Source organism: Arachis ipaensis, chromosome B5 (assembly GCF_059453495.1).
Source record: "Arachis ipaensis isolate K30076 ecotype BB chromosome B5, ASM5945349v1, whole genome shotgun sequence".
NCBI lineage: Eukaryota > Viridiplantae > Streptophyta > Magnoliopsida > Fabales > Fabaceae > Arachis > Arachis ipaensis.
In genome coordinates, this window is record NC_142440.1 from 122,264,010 (window position 1) to 122,275,219 (window position 11,210).

Below are 11,210 nucleotides of genomic sequence, written 5' to 3' on the forward strand. Positions count from 1 at the left end.
CATGCATGTATTTATTCTGCTATATATAGAAGTAGGCAAGGAACTAAGTTTGGTGTTCCCACACCAACTTAGGTTCATAGAATCACAAGCATACATGCATGTTAACTGCCTCTCAAGTGCTTGGGGAACAAGCAACTTTCAATATCTTTTGTAGGAAGTCATTCAATCTCTTGGAGGAAAAGGTACATCATCATGGACAGAGGAAGGACATGGAACCCAACAATGATGATGACACAGATGAAACAAACAGACTCCAAGAGGTTGTATTGTTCTCTGACTGATTCTAGTTCAAATATGTTAATTGAAAGTGCAAATGTCCCCTGTTGATTAGTATCTTTCTAGATTCATTTACTGTCTACAAGTTTGTTTGTTTTCATGCTGTTATGGCTTACTAGTCTAAGTGCTTGATTCACTTTCATCTTACTTGAATTATATGCTTTGTTCCTCATGCTTGAATAAAAGAAAAATAACTGTGAAATAGAGAAAGAGTAAAAGTCTGGTATGATATGAGACAAAATAAGATTATGTGGTGGTATGTGCTGGTTCATTAGGTGATTTATAAATAAGGCTAAATGCTGGCATGACTTTGTGATATAAACTTGAGTTACATTTCATGAGACTTGACAAATGAAAAAGGTCCAAAATGAAAGAAAAAAATGCAAAAGAAAGAAGCAAAAAGAAATACACAAGGCTAGGCACCAATGGCTGCAAATTTGGATAAATGCCTGTGATGTTCTTGTACAAAGATAAGCTTGGATAACTAGGTTCTAAGGGGTGCTTCATCACCCGGTAACTTGGGTTAACTAACCCGGGATTGCCAACCGAAAGTCCACCATCAAGAGCTACTTTGAGACAAAGCATTTAGTAACCCAAAGAGGTGCTGGGCATCAATTTCCAAAGAACAAACAGAGATGAACAAAATAAGCTAAATGCCTGTGATGTGTGTGTGCTAAGGAGAGGCTTGAGCAAGTAAGCCCATAGGGGTGTTTCAACACTTAGCATCTTGAACCAACTGGGGTGAGAATGTTGGCTGAAAGCTTACTCTAAAAAGTTGCCTTACCACATAGCATTAAGCCTCAGCCAAGAAAAAAAAAATCCCAAGCAATAACAAGTCTCATTTTTTGTGTAATTCAAGTAAGGATCCAAAGGAATGTTGATGTCTCAGCCCCAGAATAAAAATCCCTAAGATACCATGCATAAAAATCCCATTTACCAATATTCAATGTCTTCTAATAAAAGGCTTATACACTTCTCTGATTCTAGTAATTTTCCTTATGTTTTACTGCTTGCTTGGGGACAAGCAAGGTTTAAGTTTGGTGTTGTGATGACAAGTCATCTTAGCCTAGTTTCACTAGCCTTTTTCTTTGTTTTTATTAGGTTTTATGCACTTTCTTGCATTCTAAGAAAGTAATTTAGATTAAAAATGCATGACTTCTTTGAATCAATCAACCACCATGTAATTGATGTTAAATCATGAGGTGTTAAGCTAAATTTAATTGAATTTTAATGATTTATAAACCTTGTGAATTTAGTGATACTTTGATTGGTTGTTTTGATTGCTTGTAGGTGAAGAAAGAAGAAAATAAGAAAAGCGTGACCTAAGGAATGTGCCCAAAGGAAGCAACAAGCGTGCCAAGAGAAGAAAAGCGTGGCAAAAATCAAGGAAGAATAGAAGCTAAGTTGGAAAAGTAAACTGAGCTTCACAAGGAATGAAAGGGGAAGGCAAGGTGCAAAGCTAAGTTCAAATAGTTAACTGAGCACTAAAGAAAGCAAGGAAATGGTACAAAGCTCAGTTAACTAAGTTAACTTTATCGGGGACCTCTCCAAATTAATTCAAAGCAAAATTCCAAGGAATGAAGCCACCAAGTTTCGAACTCATGACCCAAGGGAGGCAAGGAACGCTCCTTGCAAGGAAAACAAGAAAAATTGGCCAAAACGAATTCACCAAGGCATGAACCTTGCACCTAAAGATGAAAGGAAGGCGCTACTCCAAGGAGGCAAGAGCGCTCAATTGCTTTACTTAACTGAGCGCTACATTATATTGCTAGGCATAAGGAAAATCATGAAAAAAAGCCAAAACGCTTCCTCTAGGATTCGAACTTGGGAATTCTTTGAAACACAAGGGATGAGCGCCATTCAGCTTGCAAAGAAATGAACTAAAATGCTTCCTCCAGGACTTGAACTTGGGTATTCTTTGAAACATAAGGAAGGAGTACCATCAAGCTTGCAAGGAAAATCAAGGAAAAATAGCTTAAATGCTTCCTCCAAGTTTCGAACTTGGGAACTCTTGGAAACACAAGGGAGGAACACCCACTCAACCAAGGAAATTAGCTCCAAGGCTTCCTCCACCAAGTGTTGAACCTGGGACCTTGAAGTCTCAAGAAAAGGCGCTACAAGGAAAGCTAAGTTGGAAATTCCAAGTGAGCATTGCCTCTCCCCCAAGCCTCCACACTTTGGCGCACACTCCTAGCACACCAAGGCATCATGACACGGCCCAGCAACACATTTTGGCGCACCAAGAAGGAAGCCTTGCACATCATGACACGGTCTAGAGCTAAGTTGGATTTTCCAACTTAGCTCTAATACAACTGACACCCAAACAAGGCTGGGCGCACCAATTTGACACGGATGGAGCATGCTTGAAAGCTAAGTTGGATTTTCCAACTGAGCTTTCCCCTGGAGGTGCACTTTGGGCTACAAATTGGATTAAAAATCCAATTTAATTCATTTCTTCACCAAATCAAAAGCCCATCCAAATTCCAAAATCCAAGAATAGAAAGTGTATAAATAGGAGTTAGTTTGATGTAATTAGGACCTTTTGACACTTTGAGATTTTACTTTGAATTTTCCTTTTAATTGTCATTTTCATTTTTTGAGCTTTTACTTTGAATTCTCTGAGAACTTGGAAGGGGAATTGATCTCTCTTCTTCTTGGTTCTTGCTTGAGCACTCTTTTATTTTCTTGCTTTGGATCTTGGGTGGAGAATTGAAGAACTTCTGTTTCAATCTCACCTTGAGATCTCTTGTTTACTTCTTCTGCATAATTGAATTTCACTTTCTGTTTACTGCTTCATCTTCTCTTTAATTCTGCAATTTACTCTTCTTCACTTCTTTTGCAATTGTTCTTGTTGGATCAAGGAAGGATTTGAGATCTAGACTTGTTATCTAGTCTCTTCCACCCTGAGATCTTCAACCTCTTTTACTTTGCTGCAAATTAAGCATTGCCTTTCTGTCTTTATAATTCTCAAAGCACTTTTACTCTTCTGTTTGAGATCCATTCCAATTTAATTCATCTTTTACTTTGCTGTTTGATGCAATTTAATTCTGCTTGTTTAATTTCTGCAATTCCAACTCCCAATCCCTTTTACAATTCAAGCAATTTACATTTCTTGCACTTTAAGATTCAGTCATTTACATTTCTTGCAATCTAAGCTTCTGCAATTTACTTTACTTGTTCTTTAAGATTCAGCACATTTACTTTCCTGCTCTTTCATGTACTGCAACTTACCCCTCTCCCTTTACATTTCAAGCAATTTAGTTTCTGTCAATTATAAATCACTCAAATCACTCAACCAAATCTTGATTCGCTTGACTAAATCAACCACTAAACTAAAATTGCTTAATCCTTCAATCCCTGTGGGATCGACCTCACTCATGTGAGTTATTATTACTTGATGCGGCCCGGTACACTTGCCGGTGAGTTTTGTGTTGGATCGTTTTCCACACATCATTGTTCAAGTAAAGAGCTTTTCCAAGTTATACAAGAACTCAATTAGAATATGGGTCATACTTCTGTTCCACCCAAATTCATAAAATAAAGAACGAAAACAATTATTGAAAAATAAATCAAAAATAAATTAAAATAGAAAAATAATAGTATCAATCCATACAATAAACAGAGCTCCTAACCTTAACAGTGGAGGATTAGTTGCTCATGGAATATGGAATGTAAATTTGTATGGAATAATGTTGTGGAATGTTGTCTTGGAATCACCTTGTTGGGATCCCTTTTATAACTAATCCTAATAAAATTCAAAATCAAACTTCTAAAATTAAAATTAAAATAATATCTTTTCCTAGAATTAAAATTTGAATTTAAATTTGAATTAATTAACAAGTCTTCAGCTGATGGGTAGGGACCACTTGATTTGTCCACTCTGCAGATTCTAATCTGTGTTTTCTGGGCTGAAAACTGAGTTAAAGACAGCGCAGAAATTGCCCCCAGCGTTTTCTGTCAATTCTGCAGATCGCTCATGTGACGCATCCGTGTCGTCCACGCGTTCGCATCATTTGTGCAGATTCCAGTTCACGCATTTGCATCAGGCACGCGATTTCCTCCATTCTGCACGGTCGCGTGAGCCATGCGTCCGTGTGGGTATTCGCTGGTCATCTCCTTGGCTTCTTCTCTTTCTCTGCAGAAACTTCATCAAATCCATCCGAATGTTGCCTAAATTAAATAAAATTGCACAAAACTCAAAATAGCATCCATAGTGGCTAAAAATATAATTAATTCTTAATTAAACTCAACAAATTATATGCAAATTCACTAGGAAAAGATAGACAAGATGCTCACGTATCACAATACCAAACTTAAACTGTTGCTTGTCCTCAAGCAACCAAAACTAATATAAGCTTAGGATGTGAATTTGCATGAGAATGAGAGTTCGATTAAGCTCAAGTTTCTTCTTGCAGTGGGGTTTACAACTGCAATCCTAAACAGTTTTAGCATCTCACTTTATCCTTTGAAGTTCAGAATGATTGGCATCCCTAGGAACTCAGAATTCAGATAGTGTTATTGAGTTTCCTAGTTCAATATGTTGATTCTTGAACACAGCTACTTTATGAGTCTTGGCCGTGACCCTAAGCATTTTGTTTTCCAGTATTACCACCGGATACATAAATGCCACAGACACACAACTGGGTGAACCTTTTCAGATTGTGACTCAGCTTTGCTAGGGTCCCCAGTTAGAGGTGTCCAGAGTTCTTAAGCACACTCTTTTTGCTTTGGATCACGACTTTAACCGCTCAGTCTCAAGCTTTTCACTTGATACCTTCACGCCACAAGCACATGGTTAGGGACAGCTTGATTTAGCCACTTAGGACAGGATTTTATTCCTTTTGGCCTTCCTATCCATTAATGCCAAAAGCCTTGGATCCTTTTTACCCTTTGCCTTTAAAGGTTCTTGGCTTTTTCTGCTTGATTTTTCTTTTTCTCTCTTTGTATTTTTTTTTCTATATTTTTTTTCGCAAGCTTTGTATTTTTCACTGCTTTTTCTTGCTTCAAGAATCAATTTTATGCTTTTTCAGATTATCAATAACATTTCTCTTTTTTTTCATCATTCTTTCAAGAGCCAACAATTTTAACATTCATAAACTTCACTATCAAAAATATTCACTATTCATGTCATGCATTCAGAATCACAGAAAATACCACCACATTTGAATAAATGAGACTACTCTAAAAATTAAATTCAAATTCTCATGCAATACATCGCTTCTTTTTCTTTTCTTTTTAGATTCAAGTTCAGTGAGTGGTGCATGAAACATCTTTTCAGCATTAAAGCAATTAAAAGAAAACTAAACTAGTCCTAGGATTCTAACTAATAAAGGATCATGCAACAAACAAAGCAAAATAGCAGAAAGCCGGAACATAACAGAAAGAAAAGAGGGGAGGAATAAAAAATGAAAGGAACTCAACCACCTTAGTTATCCTAGCGGTCGTTTTATTCTTCAGGTTGTGCTCCTCAGTGAAGATGATTCGCCTCCCTTTTGGTGCTATAGGAATAAACAGAAAACCTTTAGGTGAAGCGTCAACACCAAACTTAAAGGTTTGCTTGTCCTCAAGCAAACAAGAACTGAAAATAGAAGAGACAAATATTAAGATGAAAGAAAAATAAAAGGATAAGAGAATAAGAGAGAATTAGAATTGGGAGAGAGAGAAAGAAAACTGAGCGGCGCAAGCGACGCGTTCGCGTACGGCACGCGTACGCATGGGTCGCGAATTTTTTTCATAATGACACGGAAGCGTCAGGCATGCGTCCGCGTGCTCTGGTTTTTGTGCGATTTGCGTGAAGCCAGCTGCGCGCCCGCACGACTTTCTGTTCGCATGGCTTGGGAACCAAAATTTCATTCGACGCGTGCGCGTCATGCACGCACTCGCATGGAATGCCATATGTGCAACTGACGCAAACGCGTCAGTCACGCGTCCGCGTGACCAAATTTGTGCTTTTAGCACACTTCTTGCCCCAAGCCATCACAACTCTCTGCCCAAACGCTCTTTTACGTCGAATTTGCAAGTCACGCGTTCGCGTCGGTGACGCATCCGCGTGATTGGCGAAAATCACAAACGACGCGAACGCGTGGGGTACGCGTTCGCGTGGTTTCGTTTGTGCGAAAGGCATGAGTCCAGTGCCACTCCCGCGCAACTCTCTGTCAATTTTCATTTTTCACGCACCCGTGATTGACGCGTTCGCGTCAATGACGCTTGCGCATCAAACCTTAATAAAATTTTTTTTTTGAAATATAGCTTGAGGTGTTTGGTTCCTGGAAGAATATAGCTGCATGATCAGAAAATTAGTAAGAACTCAATAAAAATAAAATAACGAAGAAAACTACTACTACGAAAAATAACTAAGGATACGAAATTATCGGGTTGCCTCCCGACAAGCGCTTCTTTAACGTCACTAGCTTGACGGTCAGCTCCTCTAAGGAGGAGGATCATAGGGGCTCAGCTTTTCACCCCTTACTTTGAATTTCTTTCCTATGTCTCCATAAATTAGCTCAATATGCTCCAGAGAGAGAATTCTGTTTACTGTATAAATCCATACTGGATGCTTAGTTAACACCACCTTCATTCCTGGGAAGAAACCTTCAGTGGGGATCTTTTTGTTTCTCCATCCCCTGGGTATTTTCTTCTTTTTGGGAACCTCCTCCTTGGTGGATGATGCAGTCCCAACACCAAACTTATGTTTGATGTCAGGAGGAATTTTACTGATTGTCACCAAAGGAGGTTTGAGTTGCAGACTCTGCTGTGCATCATCAGGGGGTTCTTGAAGGATTGGATCAATAAGCTCAGCCTGCATGCACCTCTCTTCTTCACCTGTTAAATGTATATCTTTGAAGACATGAAAGACCAGTTGCTCATTATGCACTCTAAGCACTAATTCACCCACTTCTACATCAATCAGAGCTCTTCCAGTGGCTAGGAATGGTCTTCCTAGAATTATAGAGGCATTCTCATCCTCCCCTATATCAAGAATTACAAAATCTGCTGAGAAGAAGAACTTACCCACCTTGACCAAGATATTCTCCACTAATCCGTATGCAGGCTTCATAGATTTGTCTGCCATCTGTAATGCTATCTTTGTGGGTTGTGCCTCTTGGATCTACAGCTTCTCCATCACAGACAAGGGCATTAAATTGATGCTTGCTCCCAGATCACAACACTTTCTCAAAGGTTGTGCTCCCAATGGTGCACGGAATTTGAAAGCTCCCTGGATCTGGCATCTTTTTTGGTAAGTTATTCTGAATGATGGCACTGCATTCTTTAGTCAGGACCACTATCTCATCTCCCTTTAAAGACTTCTTCTTTGACAATAGCTCCTTCATGAACTTGGCATAGAGAGGCATTTGTTCCAAAACCTTAGCAAAAGGAATATTTATTTGCAACTTTCTGAAGACTTCCAAGAACTTTGAAAATTGTTTGTCCTTTGTCTCCTTTTTAAGTCTCTGAGGATATGACATTTTAGGTTTGTACTCAGGAGCCTTTGGCAAAGTAGGATAAGTGTCAAGAGAGTCTGGGAATGGGTTGTCCGCACGCTTTGGAGGGGCGTGCTCCAATTCTCCCTTCTTGTTAAGGTTAGGAGCTTCCTTTTCAACTAGCTCTTCATTGGCCTTGGCCTCAGAGCCAGCTACTTTACCACTTCTCAATTGAATAGCCTTGAAATATTCTCCTGAGTTCACCACTGTATCCTCTTGAAATGTACTTGCTGACCTCTCAAGTATTTGCTTGCTCAGTTGGCCTACTAGCACCTCTAAGTTTCTAATGGAGGCTCTAGTTTCTTGCATAACTTGTGCTTCCGTAATTGCCACTTGTCCACTTATCAAGGTGATAGCCTTGCATTCCTCTCTTAGATTTGGAATTGTGTTACCAGGAAGGCTATTAATGGTCCTCTGATCAATTTCAGTAACTTTTATGGCTAATTAACCCATTTGAATCTCCAGGTTCTTGATGGATGCTCTGGTTTCCTGTCTAAAACCTATTAATATTGCTTCTAAATCATTGTTCTGCTGGAAACCGTCCTGAGAACTATTGTTGAAGTTTTGAGGTCTCTGAGGTTGGTCCCTCTATCCAAAATTTGGGTGATTTCTCCATCCCTGGTTGTATGTCTTAGAATATGGATCATTGTTGGGATTCCTAGGACCACTCCCCATGTAATTCACCTGTTCATAAGAAGGTTGAGCATAATCATAATTATCATTTTGCACAAAATTACCTGCCATGTCATAGGAGATTTCTTGTGGTGAATTTTGTGTGTTGATAGCTGAGACTTGCATGCCACCCATCTGTTGAGTAAGTAGATTTATTTGCTGAGACATTAGCTTGTTCTGAGCAAGAAGAGCATTAATAGCTTCTACTTCCAACACGCCTCTCTTCTGAGGGGTCTTAGAGTTCACAGGATTCCTGTTAGATGAGTATAAATATTGGTTGCTTGCAACCAATTCAATCAGCTCAATAGTCTCCTCTGGTGTCTTCTTCTTGTGTAGTGAACCACCTGCAGAAGTGTCTAGGCTCATCTTGGATATCTCACCCAAGCCTTCATAAAAGATATCCAGTTGGGAAAAATTTAGTGAGAAACTCAGTAACAACCTTTTCCCATGTATTCAAACTCTCCTTTGGTTGGGAATCTAGCCATAGCTTTGCTTTATCCCTCAGAGCAAATGGGAAGAGCATGAGTTTGTACACCTCAGGGTTCACTCCATTTGTCTTTACAGTATCACAAATTTGTAGAAAATCAGATATAAACTGATTTGGATCTTCATGAGGAAGTCCATGATATTGGCAGTTTTGTTGCACCAGAGTGACCAATTGTGGCTTCAACTCAAAGTTGTTTATAGCTATAGGAGGCACCACAATGCTTTTTCCGTAAAGATCCGCAGTAGGGGCAGAATAAGAGCCAAGCACTCTCTTCTGTTGATCATTCTCATTCGGATTTACCACATTGGCATTAACAGCGTTATTATTTGCCATAGTGGACTCTGCAGCCTTGTAAAGTCTTGTTTGTTGTAAACGTCACCTGAAAGTTCTTTCAGGTTCAGGATCAAAGTCTAAGAGATGTTCTTTGTCTCTATTCCTGCGCATACACAAGCAGAAAATAAGAAAAAATGGGACTCTCTACGTCAGAGTGCAGAGAAGTCCCTGTGAGGTAACCTATGTAAAATAATAAAATGAAAATACTAAATAAATAAAAAAATTCAAAAATAATCACTAAAATTAAATAAGAAAATTTTCAAAAATTAATAAAAAAAATAAAAGAAAAAATTAAAATAAAATCAACTGGGTAACACCAAACTTAATTTTTGAAATTAAGAAAAATATTAATACTAAATTTTCTTTTTGAAAATTAAAGACAAAATTAAAACAAAACTAATAGAATATAGAGAAAAAAATAATTGAACGAAACAAAAACAAAAATAAAAGTAAATAAAATAAAAATAAAAAAAAGGGACGCCGTAAGTTTTTAGAAAAATAAAAGAAAATAAAGAAACAATTAAACAAATAAAGAAACGAGAATGAAAGTAAGAAAAAAGGAAAACAAAGGAAATTTTTTTTCTTTATTTTATTTACTTATTTATTTATTTTTTTTTTTTTGAAAAATAATAAAATAATATTTAAATAAAATTAAAATTAAAACGCCTAATCTAAACAATCAAACAACTAATAGTTGTTAATCACAGTCAATCCCCGGCAACGGCGCCAAAAACTTGGTGCGGTATTTATAACCCACAAACTAACTGGTAAGTGTACCGAGTCGTACCAAGTAATACCTTACGTGAGTAAGGGTCGATCCCACGAGGATTGATGGACTAAGCAACAATGGTTAAATGATTTACTTAGTTAGACAAGCATAAAATGGTTTTGAGATGTTCAAAAGGTTTAAGTTTGAACTCAGAATATCAAAAGGATAGACAAATAAATAAGTTGGGAATAAAATATTGAGAAGACAGTTAAGGCTTCAGAGTTATCTATTTTCTGGATTGACTTTTCTTATTAACTATTTTAATCATGCAAGATTTAATTCATGGCAAACTATTTGTGACTAGACCCTAATTCCTTAGACCTTTCTAGTCTCCTCTAAAATTCATCAACTGCCAATTCCTTGGTCAATTAATTCCAATTAGAGGGTGATGATCAATTTCCAGTTTATATGCCACAAGAATCCTAATTATCCAAAAATAAGGGGATTATATGTCATGTATCCCGTTAAATACAAACAATTAGAAATTCAGGATAATATGTTTTCAAGCTATTGTTCAAGTAAAGAGATTTTCCAAGTTATACAAGAACTCAATTAGAACATGGGTCATACTTCCGTTCCACCCAAATTCATAAAATAAAGAACGAAAACAATTATTGAAAAATAAATCAAAACATAAATTAAAATAGAAAAATAATAGTATCAATCCATACAATAGACAGAGCTCCTAACCTTAACAGTGGAGGATTAGTTGCTCATGGAATATGGAATGTAAATTTGTATGGAATAATATTGTGGAATGTTGTCTTGGAATCACCTGTTGGGATCCCTTTTATAACTAATCCTAATAAAATTCAAAATCAAACTTCTAAAATTAAAATTTAAATAAGATCTTTTCCTAGAATTAAAATTTGAATTTAAATTTGAATTAATTAACAAGTCTTCAGCTGATGGGTGGGGACCACTTGATTTGTCCACTCTGCAGCTTCTAATATGTGTTTTCTGGGCTGAAAACTGAGTTAAAAACAGCCCAGAAATTGCCCCCAGCATTTTCTATCAATTCTGAAGATCGCTCATGTGACGCGTCCGCGTCGTCCACGCGTTCGCGTCATTTGTGCAGATTCCAGTTCACGCATTCGCGTCAGGCACGCGATTTCCTCCATTCCGCGCGGTGGCGTGAGCCATGCGTCCGCGTGGGTATTCGCTGGTCATCTCCTTGGCTTCTTCTCTTTCT